At 33.1% G+C, this 14,617-nt stretch overlaps 1 non-coding gene across 1 annotated transcript; it reads left to right on the plus strand.

Annotated features, from left to right (window-relative positions):
- The first annotated feature begins 10,049 nt into the window (after positions 1 to 10,049).
- On the plus strand, positions 10,050 to 10,121 carry TRNAH-GUG (transfer RNA histidin (anticodon GUG)). Its single transcript has one exon. It is a non-coding gene; the product is annotated as a tRNA-His (tRNA).
- The last annotated feature ends 4,496 nt before the right edge of the window (positions 10,122 to 14,617 follow it).

Consider the following 14,617-nt stretch of genomic DNA (forward strand, 5'->3'; position numbering starts at 1 on the left):
ATTGCATTTTGGGGGTTTGTTGCAATAAATTTCAAATTGTTGCAATAAACCTCTATTGCAACCCATTATTGCGTTAAGTCTGTGACAATAGACTATTGCAACAAACATTTCGTTGCAATAGAGTTTTGTTACAATAAAATAATTTTATTATTATTAAAAATATTTTATTGCAACAAAAAATATTGTTGTTATAAAAATCATTATCGTTAGAGACCACATGACCCACAATCCATTAAATAATCATCAAAATATCTTAATATTTTAAGGATGTAATATCTGTCCTAAGATTTGGATTAAGATACTGATAACCACGGTTGCAACAATGTTTAAAGGAAATCTACACTTTTTTGACAATTTCTAATTTTGAGCGTTTTTATGCCTTATATACTGCTGAATTTGTGGGGCCACTGTTTCGTTTTGAAAAATATGCAATAGTGGATTTTCCTGATTATGCGATCTATATAGATAGTTATCTTTTTGCTTCTTGGAGTGAGCTGCTAATTATTCAGAAGGAGACTGTAGATTACAAAAGTAAGATCATTAAGGAAGTTCAAATCTATTGATTGGATTTGTCAAGTCTAAAATGGGAAAGAGTTTGATAACTTAGGAGGGCGGGCTTTCTTTTTCTTTTTCTTTTTTAATTTCTTCACTCCATATACCATGTGTTGTAGTGGGAAATTAATGAATTGGGAGAGAGAATTCATCAAAACTCTATCTATTTCTTCAAGGAAATTGGTAGATGTGTATATAAATTATGATGACAAAATTATTTTGAAATCATGACTGCCTTGTCCCTATAAGAATAAACCATTTCCTTGTCTAGAAAATTATGAGCCACCTTATTAATGGATCCTGATTCCCCTAACTTGAGTGAGTATAACCTTTTAATAGATGCATACTCAAATTGATTCTAAATTATTCCTTAAATAAAATATGATACTCAAAACTAAAACTAGTAAACTTTGTTGAGAAATCAATTTTGAGTATCATAATCCATTTAAGGAATAATTTAGAATCAATTTGAGTATGCATCCACTAAAATATTATCCTCACTTAAGTTAGTGGAATTAGGATCAATTGATAAGATGGCACATAATCTTCTAGACAAGGAAATAGTTTATGTTTATAAGGACAAGGCAGTCATGATTTCGAAATGAATCTATTCTGTTGAGAGTAAATATAGGAAGTTTGGCAACATTACCTTCAAAAAATTTCCTATACTTTTTTTTTTTAGGAAAAAAATTTCCTATACTTACTCTCAACGCGCTATTTATAGAGTAAGTAGTTTATAGGATGTTTGAGAGTAAGTAGCAAGTAGTTTTAGAATCAATTTGAGTATGCATCCACTAAAAGGTTATACTCACTCAAGTTGGGGGAATCAAGATCCATTAATAAGGTGGCCCATAATCTTCTAAAAAAGGAAACGGTTTATGCTAATAGGGATAATGCAGTCATGATTTCAAAATAATACTGTCATCATAATTTATATACACACCTATCAGTTTCCTTGAAGAAATAGATAGAGTTTTGATGAATTCCCTCTCCCAATTCATTAATCTCCCACTACAACACATGGTATATGGAGTGAAGAAATTTAAAAAAAAAAAAAAATGTATGCCCCCCTAAATTATCAACTCTTTCCCATTTTAGTCTTGACAAATCCAATCAATAGATTAGAACTTCCTTAATGATCTTATTTTTGTAATCCATAGTCTCCTTCTGAATAATTAGCAGCTCACTTCAAGAAGCAAAAAGATAACTATCTATATAGATCGCATAATCAGGCAAATCCTCTATTGTTTGATATATATATATATATATGGCTTGTAGTTAGTCATGGGTTTGGTGCAAGTGTAAGGGTAGGACAATATTTCATGGACATTTCAAACAATGAATTTTACAATACTCAAATGCCACAGCTGGCCAACAAATTGATATGTGCTAATAGAAATGGATAGCTACTTTTGTGGACAAGAATTTACAGTATTATTCTCTTATCAATCTGGTGACTAAGGAATTGGTGCAACTCCCACGAGAGATACACTATTTTAAAGATATTTATGTTCTATCTTCAGGCAATGATGTAATTATCATTAGTCAGTCACCACCATCCTTCAGTCGTTGGCGACTTAGTGATGAGAATTTTAGGAATCATTCATTTAGTGATATTAATCAAGATCCTACATTGGATTAGTGAGAGGGTTCAGGGATCAAATCGTAGGATCGATATGAGGATTGTAAGACCATATTTTTCAATTAAAAAAATACTAAAAAATATCCATAATTATAATTCATAATATATATTAAAGAAACATATTTAAAAAATGATACATATTAGTGAAATTACTAATAAAGTACCAAAATAAAATCATTACAAGGAAAAAAAACCTTATTGCAACGAAATTTTTTGTTGCAATTAGTTTCAAATTGTTGCAATAAACCTCTATTGCAACAAAAAATATTCCATTGCTCACTATTGCGATAAAGTTTGTGGCAATAGACTATTGCAACAAAAATTTCATTGCAATAAAATATTTTTTTATTATTAAAAATACTTTATTGCAAAAATATATATATATATATATATCGTTGCTACAATTTGTTGCAACAAAATTTTTATTGCAATAGGTTACAATAACAGTACAGTTGATCATTATAAACAACATTATTGTCATTGTTAGCAACTACATGACCTGCATCATCCATTTGATAATCATGAAAATCTCTTAATATTGCATTTTGGGGGTTTGTTGCAATAAATTTCAAATTATTGCAATAAACCTCTATTGCAACCCATTATTGAATTAAGTTTGTGACAATAGATTATTGCAACAAACATTTTGTTGTAATAGAGTTTTGTTAAAATAAAATAATTTTATTATTATTAAAAATATTTTATTGCAACAAAAAATATTGTTGTTATAAAAATCATTATCGTCATTGTTAGAAACCACATGACCCACATCATCCATTAAATAATCATCAAAATATCTTAATATTTTAAGGATGTAATATCTGTCCTAAGATTTGGATTAAGATACTGATAACCATGGTTGCAACAATGTTTAAAGGAAAACTACACTTTTTTGACAATTTCTAATTTTGAGCGTTTTTATGCCTTATATACTGCTGAATTTGTGGGACCGCTGTTTCGTTTTAAAAAATATGCAATAGTGGATTTTCCTGATTATGCGATCTATATAGATAGTTATCTTTTTGCTTTTTAAAGTGAGTTGCTAATTATTCAGGAGACTGTAGATTACAAAAGTAAGATCATTAAGGAAGTTCTAATCTATTGATTGGATTTGTCAAGTCTAAAATGGGAAAGAGTTTGATAACTTAGGAGGGCGGACTTTTTTTTTTTTTTTTTTAATTTCTTCACTCCATATACCATGTGTTGTAGTGGGAAATTAATGAATTGGGAGAGAGAATTCATCAAAACTCTATCCATTTCTTCAAGGAAATTGGTAGGTGTGTATATAAATTATGATGACAAAATTATTTTGAAATCATGACTGCCTTGTCCCTATAAGAATAAACCATTTCCTTGTCTAGAAAATTATGAGCCACCTTATTAATGGATCCTGATTCCCTTAACTTGAGTGAGTATAACCTTTTAATAGATGCATACTCAAATTGATTCTAAATTATTCCTTAAATAAAATATGATACTCAAAACTAAAACTAGTAAACTTTGTTGAGAAATCAATTTTGAGTATCATAATCCATTTAAGGAATAATTTAGAATCAATTTGAGTATGCATCCACTAAAAGGTTATACTCACTTAAGTTAGTGGAATTAGGATCAATTGATAAGGTGGCACATAATCTTCTAGACAAGGAAATAGTTTATGCTTATAAGGACAAGGCAGTCATGATTTCGAACTGAATCTATTCTGTTGAGAGTAAATATAGGAAGTTTGGCAACATTACCTTCAAAAAATTTCCTATACTTTTTTTTTGAGGAAAAAAATTTCCTATACTTGCTCCAAAACTTCCTATACTTACTCTCAACGCGCTATTTATAGAGTAAGTAGTTTATAGGAAGTTTGAGAGAAAGTAGCAAGTAGTTTATGGTTGGAAATAGCATGTTTTGAGAGGTCAAAGTTGTGATAAAGTTGCGACCCAAAAAAAATGTGTGGTCATAAATTTTTTCCAAAAAAACTTACACCTTGCCTGACGGAAAAGTCATTGAAAAACTTTATAGTTTATACATTATACAAAAACTTTTTAAAGGAAACAAAAATCATAAATTTTTTTTGAATTATAATATTAAAAAAAGAAAACAACACATAGCCTCATTGTGCAACCTCCCGTTTAAGAATCTAACTATTATAGATAGATTGAATTAGTTGTCACAACTGTTTTTTATTTGTGACACAATACCACTATCATAGATTAAGAAGTATATAAGCAATCTTTTTTTTTTTTTAAGAGGAAAGTATATAAGCAATCTAATTGCTGCATATTTTAGAGGCATGGAAGCTGTATTTAGGAATAGTAAATATTTTTCATTGAATGGATGATTACTCAGGGTTTTTTTTTTTAAAAAAAATTATAATCGCTGATAGGTTGTAGTCTCTTAAGTCGTTTAATTGTTGGTTTTGTCTTAAATTGTTGTTTGAATAATTCTTGTGTCTTTAAGCTGCATGGAATTTTTTTTAATTAATTAATTAATTTTTTTTTTTTTTTGCCACGATGGGTGCTAACTAGTAACTATAAGGTGGAATAAAGTGGCAGCATGCATGTATGAATAATTCTAGTAAGTTGTAATAATTAGTTAAAGGGATTTGTGTGGCATTGAAAAGTTAACTTATTTAGTAAATAAAATTGAGAAAAGATTATTATTATTTTTTAGAACATGCATATATATTTTATTAGCTAAAATATGGGTATCTATTTTCAATATATATATTATATATATGGATATGACTGGGTTGAGACACCTATTGGCACATGCACTTTTAGGATTTTTTTTTTTTTTTGGCTGAATATTGGCATATGCACTTGTATAGCCATTCTCTCAAGTGCTTACACAACTACTCATTCTGATAACTTGGCTTGAGTTTAGTGCATTGAAGGTTGGGCCAAGCATTACTTGGTGAGAATTATGCAACTACCATAAATTTTAGGCACCCCAAGACCGAGAAAATAACATTATGATGGTTCCTAATGAAGCTGACAATAAGTCTAGTAGTGCTGATGGAACCTGTATGGCTAAGGATGTTTTTAGGTTCAGTGTAAATAATGGGGACATAAATAGTGACTAATCTAAACTTTGATTTTATTTATAATATCTTTTTCGTTTTCGTAGTGATATCCAGTTGGTATGACATTAACCACTTGAAAGTTGAAAGGACCTCTTTTGGAATTTTACCCATCAATTAACTTTGGATAGCATGCATAGATGCTGAGAGCAATTTGAATATCCTTTACTTAAGAATTAATGGGACATCACAACCTGTCTTGAATTCTTAAGAACTTGTTTGGATATCCAAAAATAAAAATTTAATTGCAAGGATCAATGTGTGCATGCGAAGTCATTGTGATTCTAGATAGTTGATCTTTTCAATCACGCTGGAGGACAATCAGGGCATTCAATGGGCTCCTATTGCACTATTTGAAAACAAAAGAATTTCCATGTCTGTTTTCTTCTGTCTATGGTTAATAGTAACGGGATGTGACTCATGAAAGGCATTTTTGTTTCTTAAAGCTAATAAGATTATAAGAAAATATTATCCATTCCATTACAATTAACTAATTACGTGGGTTAAGATGTGAGTTCTAATTAGTAAAGTATTTTGTTGTCTAATAACAATAAGAAATTTAAGATTTGATCATCACTTACCCTCCTATATCAGGTTGAAATTATATATATATATATATATATATTATGTTTCGGCTTGGGTCTCTCTAACCAATGAGAATTTAGGGCTTAGAACCCCTAAAAGGACTAGTACATATTTTAGGCCTAAAATTGAGTCTCTACTAGGTATCCAGTAATTTGGTCCAATTTAAGGAGAGCAAGACGTAGAAAATAGGGCATGTTTGGTTCTTTCTTTTTTTATTTTTAATAAAAAAAAAAATGTATGCTTGGATGCAAATAAAAATTTGAATTTCAAATTTTTTTTCTTTAAGATAGTAGGATAATATTTTTGTTTGTTTGTTTGTTTTTTTCCTGAACAAGATTTTCTTATCTACCTTTGAACTATAGTGGTCAATTGCATTCCTTTCCGATCAAAACAACCAAAACATTTTGTTCCAATCACTAAACCAGTACAATTAATCTCAAATATTATAGTTCAACTCAAATTTCAATATATTCCAGTCATCTAGTGTATTTTCACCATTCAAGTCATTCAACCCGATATGCGTAGTTTGATCAATGTGTTCTCAACCTTTTTTAACTTTTTTTTTTTCTCATTTCTAATAATTTCTACTTTTATTTTCACATCTCTCTCTCCCTCTCTCTCTCTCTCCCTCTCATATGGAAAAGGGTGTTTTCCTTATTAACAAATTAATGGGAGATAAACATTTTTAATTAAAAGAAAAACTCATTAATTGAAGTTTGGTGCTATACTTAATAAACAATCTATAGTGGTACAGACTAACATTTTGCTCGTGTGAGTTATTTGCATGGAGCAGAGATGGGACTAATGTAAGGCCGAAAGGCCAAGGTCTTCCTGATTTTTTTTTTAAATACTATATATAATAATGTTTGAGATTTACAAGTTTGCCCAAAAATTTATACATGACCTCCAAAAAATCGAAACTAAGCCCTCCAAATTGAGAGCTGGCCCAAAGAGCACAAAATATAAAATGTCTACTTGGGCCATATCTGGTCACCTTCCAAAAACAAAATCATTTTTTACTAATAAAAAAAAAATTCCCTTACCTTTAAAAAAAACAAAAAATCTATAAGCTAGTTGTCATCCCAAAGATGTGAAAAGAACAAGTTAACCACCATAAATTGTCCATGCATGTTGGCAACCCACGCCCGGCTTCAAAACTTCTAAAAATCATGAATTGTGTTAATTAACGATAATGTGAGGACCATAAAATCAAAAGTCCAACAATTTATTAATTTATAGAGTTTTTGTACTTATATTCTCTCTTCCACTTTCTATTACAGCTATAAATTGAGTATTTCAAGTTATAAACATTATCGATTTCACATGATTTGTACATCAAAAGGGAATTTGCTATGAGCTTTTAGCCCATAATCAATTAATCATTTATATATATATATATATGATGAAGCGTAAGTTCGTCAGTAGAATGAATTCGTCAGTAGAATTGGTCAGATGAAGGCAATCCTCTGCCTGTATGATCGGGCTCTCAAAGGTGGTCACCGGTGTGGTGCCTGCTACAAAGCCTCTGATGCCAAAGTCAGTATAAGAAGCTCTCTAGGAAATAGACAATGTAATTGGAAAGAATTAAAGAGATCTCTTAGTATTTTAGTGTCTATGTACCTGGTCCTTGGTAATGTGGGAGACTTATATATGTTCTTATGGCCTCTAGCCGTTGGGGTAGTTATGAAGGTCTTAATGCTCCTTTTGGTAACGTCTGGGGCCGTTTAATGTGCCTTCACTGTCCTTCAACGGATTGTACAGTTGTTCCTGTAACCGTTTTGGGTTTGATTGCCTGCATTGAATGGTCTGGATATCTTCGTCAGTAAAGCATATAATTGACTCACCTAGCCAGAGTTTGGATTCGTCCGTATCGATGTGATCGTCCGTATGTACATGAATTCGTCAACCTCGTCAATATATATATATATATATATTGGTCTCTTTACTCCGAAGGAGAATATATAGACTCAAACATGCAAACAAAACAGAGACGGTTCAATGTTGGAAAATTCGGGCCAAGCACAATGTGAGATTCATGACCATGTTGGCAGCAAACTTAAATTTGTGAATGGTGCTTATATTATGATTGCTGATTGCTGCTAAAGACTTTTGATGAGATCCATCTCCAACATTCGTACCTAGAATATTTGTATTGTAATTTGAACCTATGTTCCTACGCTTTGTTGTCCATAACTCTTTTGTTAATTAAATTCCATTTTCTTTTTCTTTTTTTAACAAATTAAATTCCATTTTCACCAAAAAAAAAGTTGAAATTTATTATTAAGAAATAATTGTTTTGTATTTCTTTATTTATATAATGTTAGAGATATGATAAAAAAAATCGCAATTTTTTAATATTATTTTAAAGTGATAACTGATAATATTATTTTCACAATCATGATTCATCAGTAACACTGTTTATTATTATATAAATATATCCACACACAAAAAATACTTTTAAAAATTTAAAAAAAAAAAAAAAATTTTGTTGGGCTTTTATTAAATCAATCAATTTTTGTTTGGAAGTCACATAACAGTATAAATTATAGGGATATTTATTTATTATTTTTTTTAATCTTTTTTATCTTTTTTTTTTTTTTTTTTTTTGCTACTTCTAATTCATTGAGATCGAGTCGATTCCTTCTTCGCAGGTGTATCTTTTTCTTCACATACGTTAATATATTCCCTTTAATTATACACAATCTATCAAATCAACAACTGCGAAAATGTTGTGTTTACTTAATTAATACTTATCCAAAATAGAACTATGGATCCCGACTTCCTTCTTCCTTATCATTTTTTTTTTTTTTTGAGAAATCCTTCTTCCTTTTCTGCATGGTCTGGATGAGTCCAAATCTTGATGATAAATAAATGAATGATCCGGTGAAAAAGTCGAATTGGGTCCCACCCGTAACCCAATGGCCGACTTGCCACTTACCAGTTACCACTACTAAAACTGGACATAGATTGGGCAAACGGTAATGGACACAGATTTTAATATTTTGAGAAGAGGCACGTGAGTGTGTGGAATTGGACCACATGACATGAAGCTGCCAGCCTGGCATCGTGATTGGTCAGAAAGACCTTTTATTTTATTTTATTTATTTATTTTTTTAACTCCAATTTACATATTATTGTTATAATAACCGTATAAATATAATTACAATTTATATGTAAATTTTATTTGTTTATTTATAATTCTTCGCTCATATACACAAAAAGAGAGAGGAGATGATTTGAGGTTTTAAAAGAGTAATAAAAAATTTATAAAGAAATAAAATTTTAATAAATGTAAATTATAGTGTAAAATAAATAATCTTATATGAGTATTTTTAAAAAGTACTTGTACAAAAAAAATGTTATTATGTTAAAATACACACACACATACAAAAAATGCAAAAGTTATAAGAATACTCAAATACAAGTTTATTTAATGTTATTAGGTTTAAACAAAAGTTTTCGTTATTTAAACAACACAATATGTATTTTCACAATACTTAAACAACATTATTAAAACAATATTATTAAACAGGTCCTAAATTTTTATCTTTTAGAAAGTTCACATTGACAACTACATAATTAGAAAAGGTTGTTCCAATCCTAATAAATTTGTGTCATACATAGGCTTTGTGCATCCAAATTTTCAATTTCATGCGATTAAAATTGTGCAATGAGTAGTTGTCGAAAACGTTGGATGAAAAAAGGGTTTCTTATTCCAAGCTAAGACAGGAACAGAACGAACCAATGAGAATGCTGCCTACCATAAACATTGCGAATACTCTATTAGAGTTGGTAGGTAGTGTGGTTTCTGCTTTTGTCTCCATCTTAATAAATTATAATCATCACCGAAAGCTTTTACGATAGAGACATTTTGTACAGTAAATTTCCATACTAGTTTCTGGATGGCTCATGGTTAAGACTTAAGCACAACCTTCCAGAATGGTTTCACTAGAAAATTATTGAAAATGCTCATGGTTAAGCACAAGCTTCTAGAATGGTTTCACTAGAAAATTATTGACAATATAGCACCTGTCCTACTCCTTCCATACCTTTCACTTTTTCAGTATTCTTTTTAATGAGTGGTTCAAATCCAATCTCATTTCATTCTCAAAAAAAAAAAAAAAAAAAAAAAAAAGATACCGGTTCTAAAGTTGACTATGATTACTTAAAAAATATTACTAAATGATTCACCATCCAGTGGCTGTAGTTTAGTGGTAAGAATTCCACGTTGTGGCCGTGGAGACCTGGGCTCGAATCCCAGCAGCCACACAATTTCCTTTTGTTGTTAAGTTGTTTTCATCTATATTTATACTACTATTTAAAGGACTTCTTTTGTTTGGACCGAATTTTTTTTTTCCCAAAACACTCTTACACCCCTAGGTTTAATTAAAGACAAAACTAAAGGATGGTTCGGTAAAAATACATATCTAACTTACACTAAAACAATGTCTAAAAATAAGAACACTCTTTCACTAACCCATTTCTTCAAAATAACTATACGTTTATTATTATTTTTTTAATAGAAAAATTAGTTAAACTACCTACGCTTCTGTTGTTTTTTTCCTTAAAAAAAAAAAAAACTTAGTTTCTAATACTACTTTATTATTATTTAAAAAAAAAAACCCTATGTTTATCCAAAAATATTAGTATTAATTTTTATCCAAAAAAAATCTAAATATCCAAACCAAAAAAATAAATAAATAAATAAATAGTTATCAACAAAAAAAAAAAAAAACTAAACTAAATAGATATATACACCTTTTTTTGTTTTTTGTTTTTGTTTTTTTTTTATAAGTAGATACATCTTTAACTCTCATTAAAACGTTGCTTACAAAATAGGATCACTCTCCTTATAATTTTCAAATTGCTTTATCAATTATTAAAAATAATTAAAATTAAAACAAACATACGTTTCTTTGTAAAAAAAAAAAAAAAATCCAAAACCTTTACCCAAAAAATAGAAGAGTCTCTGAGCACGCGTGTGAATGCATGCTTAGAGGCTAGTTTCATTTTATTTTACTTGGCCGAATTTATAAGTCAAAATCGAATCTTGTTAAAATCTTCTCGTCACTTTCATTTGCTTATCTTTTGAATTTTGACGCCAAAAGTTTCATTTTATTTTACTTGGCCGAATTTATAAGTCAAAATTGGATCTTGTTAAAATCTTCTCGTCACTTTCACTTGCTTATCTTTTGAATTTTGATGCCAAAGGCCTTGTAACTGAATTAGCATATTTTCATGCACAAAGTGCTTGGGAGTCTAAGGGGAGAAATGGTTGGAACTGAGGGGTTTATAGCATGTTATAATTATTTCTCAAAAAAAAAAAAAATTTGAATTTTGACAACTCATCAAGGATTGCCAAGTTGCAAGAAATTCTCACCCAAAAATATTTCAAACGTTACAATATATATAAAATTGGGAGTGGGGATTAATAAGGAACATTTGGTTTGGAAAATTCATATTATTCCCAGCATCTAAATTTCTCCTTTTTGGAGGGGACTTTATGTGGTTCATAAATAACTCAAAAATATTTCAAACATGATCAAATTATAGTATATATAAAACTGGGGGTGGGGATGTAGCATTTGGTATGGAAAATTCACATTATCCCTGACATTTAGATTTCCCTTCTTTGAATAAGACTTTTATGTGGTTTAGAAATACCCCTAAACTTTATGGCAAAACTTAGGAACAATCCGGTAAAAATATATCTCCAATTTCACTTAAAATGCATACTGTGGGGCCCGTGGGCCTGATAGCCTCGGCCCATCGTGTAGCAGGCCCAAGGCCCATGCCGAGGAACACTGACTATTCAAGGCTAAATTGGGGAAAGCCTCTTTTCCCAATCCACGCCGAGGACCTCCTCATCCTCGGCCTGACAAGGGTGATTTTTGGGAAAGACCGGGCTCAAAGTAAGCTGTCACCCTCGTATTTAATGCATTCACCTAATCCCCCTGGCCGCATTAATGGGGATATAACCCCTTAGCAGGGCAACGTTGATCAGAGTGAACCACTTGAGTACTGATAAGGCCTCTGATGGGACGGACGGCCAGAAGAGAGGCAAATGGATGATCAACAGATGGAATAAGGAGATAGGAAGATGAAGACTATATAAGAAAAGCAAGTAAAGTAAAAAAGAGGAGGGGGGAAAAGAGAGGGGAAGAAAAAGGTCTCCTCGGCCATAGGCCGAGGAGCATCCCCCAGTTGTAAAGAAACTCTAAGTATCTTTTTTATAAAAGAAAGTTCATGCTTGATGAACGACGGCCAGCGCCTAAACCTTTAACCCACTCTCTATAAATTTATTGTTTGGGCTTGATTGAGCTGAAAACTCATTCATACTCAGGGTCAATCCAAACTGAGTCCCTACAATTGGCGCCGTCTGTGGGAAGGATTAGGGTGCTGGCCGGCGCACCAGGCGAGTGTTCTAAGTAGTCGTTTTACAGTAGGTTGAAAAAAAAAAAATAGAAGATTTGACAGCGAAAATAGAAATCTTGATATTATTATTTCATAAATAGAAAGAGTACAAATTACAATCAGAGGCTCAGGCAGGTGTGTTTTACAAACAAATTTACAAGCTAATCTTACCAGCTATTTCTACAATCAGAGGCCCAGGTGGAGCGCCCTAAAAAAGCTAGCCGGTGGGAAGTGTCAAGCCGTCCCTTTATTGGTATAAAGAGAATGGGAGAGCTTGACACAAAAGGCAGAGAAGGGGGAGGGCCATCATGTTTCCAGGCCATCGACAACTCCCTTCTCGGCCAGGCGGAGCTGGAACAAAGAGAGGAGCAGATGCAGGGGCTCCGGGATACCTTCCCCCATGATGTTCCCTTGATTCTCTCCAATCCTCACGAGTATTGGCCGTTGGAGACGGCAACACTCGAGCACCGCCCATGAGGTGAATTCACACGTCTTCTTCGTCGGGGGTGCGCTCCGAGGAGAGACGTTAGGTACTCTAACAACATCCCTCCGGGCCACCTTATATGGCGCCATCGGGGTTACGCTTAGATTCTGCCGCACCGGAAGCCTAGTGGGGGCTGCGGCCATAATGGCTCTTGGCTTGGATGCCCTCACACCGCGCCAGAGCCGCCTCATATTTGCCAACTCCAGTCACAATTACGGCGGGGTTGTTAAAAGGGATTGGGAAGCTAGAAGAAGGTGTCTTTTCTGTTTGTGCTGGGAAGTTCATGGATTGTGGAGAAACCATCTCCTCACCTTATATAGGGGATGGGGGTTGTGAGAATTAATTCATGCAGAGTTCGAAAAGAGAATTATCAGCTGGGCTAATAATGAAGCTACCAATTTCCAAGGAGGCCATAGACCGTTGGACTCGTGTTAATTTACGAGGACATTAATGAAGACGCGTTTCGCGCACCAAAGCGTCAAGCGCAGAACACGAACGGACAATGGGCGCTTCATAAATGAAAACGATGGGGCCTCGAGCTGGAGGTGAGATCAACGCCACGTGTAAAGATTATAATCTGACCCAAGGAGGAATCATCTCCAGTAAAGCGGTCTGAGGATAAACCTCTACTTACAGAAAAATAGAAGTGGTAGACAGAACCAAGGTATTGCATGGTCCTCGGACCCAAGCCTATGGTAAAACTATTCACACCATTATACCTGGGTACTAGACAGAACCAAGGTATTGCATGGTCCTCGGACCCAAGCCTATGGTAAAACTACACACACCATTATATCTAATACTTACAGAAAAATTGAAGTGGTAGACAGAACCAAGGTATTGCATGGTCCTCGGACCCAAGCCTATGGTAAAACTACACACACCATTATATCTAATACTTATAGAAAAATTGAAGTGGTAGACAGAACCAAGGTATTGCATGGTCCTCGGACCCAAACCTATGGTAAAACTACACACCATTATATCTGGACACCAGACAGAACCAAGGTATTGTATGGTCCTCGGACCCAAACCTATGGTAAAACCACACACACTATTACATCTGAGTACTAGACAGAACTAGGGTATTGTATGGTCCTCGGACTCGAACCCATAAAGAAAATATCTCGAGAAAAACCAAAGCGTTACTTAGAGTCAAGCTATAAAACGATCCTTAGATTTACATTTGAAGGATAACAGATGGCTTCATGAGGCTAACTCCAGAATAGAATACGAATATTGAGCAGAATACAATAGTAAAGCAAACAAAGGAAAATATCATCAGATGGAAGCAAAGTATTATGTATTCAGTTCAAACGGAAAGTATACAACTCCCTTACAATGCCACTGAGGCAAGAAACAAAATGAGATAGAAAAAGAAGATCAAAGAGAAAATAAACAAAGTTATCCTATGTCGTATGCTAGTCTCCTCAACTCGGTAGGCAAATTAAGTCAGTTTGTAAATCAAAAAGCTTTGGCCAAGGCCTAAGGGCTTGGCTTCGAAAGGTCCGCCGGAGGACTTGCCACGTCTTAAGGTATTTCCTGACCCTCGGTTACAACGTCCCCCAACGCTCTTTGGGGCTCAACCTCCTCGGATGGTTGATCAGTTAACGGTGCATCCTCGGCGGTCTTATCGTGACTTTCAACCGGTGGTAACGAGGATCCCTCCTCAGGAGCAGCAGATGCAACCTCGCGAATGGCAATAGGGAAATATACCCTGTCCTCCCTTCTAAGATCAGATGAAATATCAACCCCTGCTTGGTTGAGGGCTTCATGCCAGGTTTGAGAACAATAATGCCTGCACACTGCAGGAACTTGAGCCCGAAGAGTGGCTTCAGTCTTAGCCACCCCTTCTGCGAAAGCATCC

This window comes from Quercus suber, unplaced genomic scaffold (genome assembly GCF_002906115.3).
Source record: "Quercus suber isolate HL8 unplaced genomic scaffold, Cork oak 2.0 scaffold_198, whole genome shotgun sequence".
Taxonomy (NCBI): domain Eukaryota; kingdom Viridiplantae; phylum Streptophyta; class Magnoliopsida; order Fagales; family Fagaceae; genus Quercus; species Quercus suber.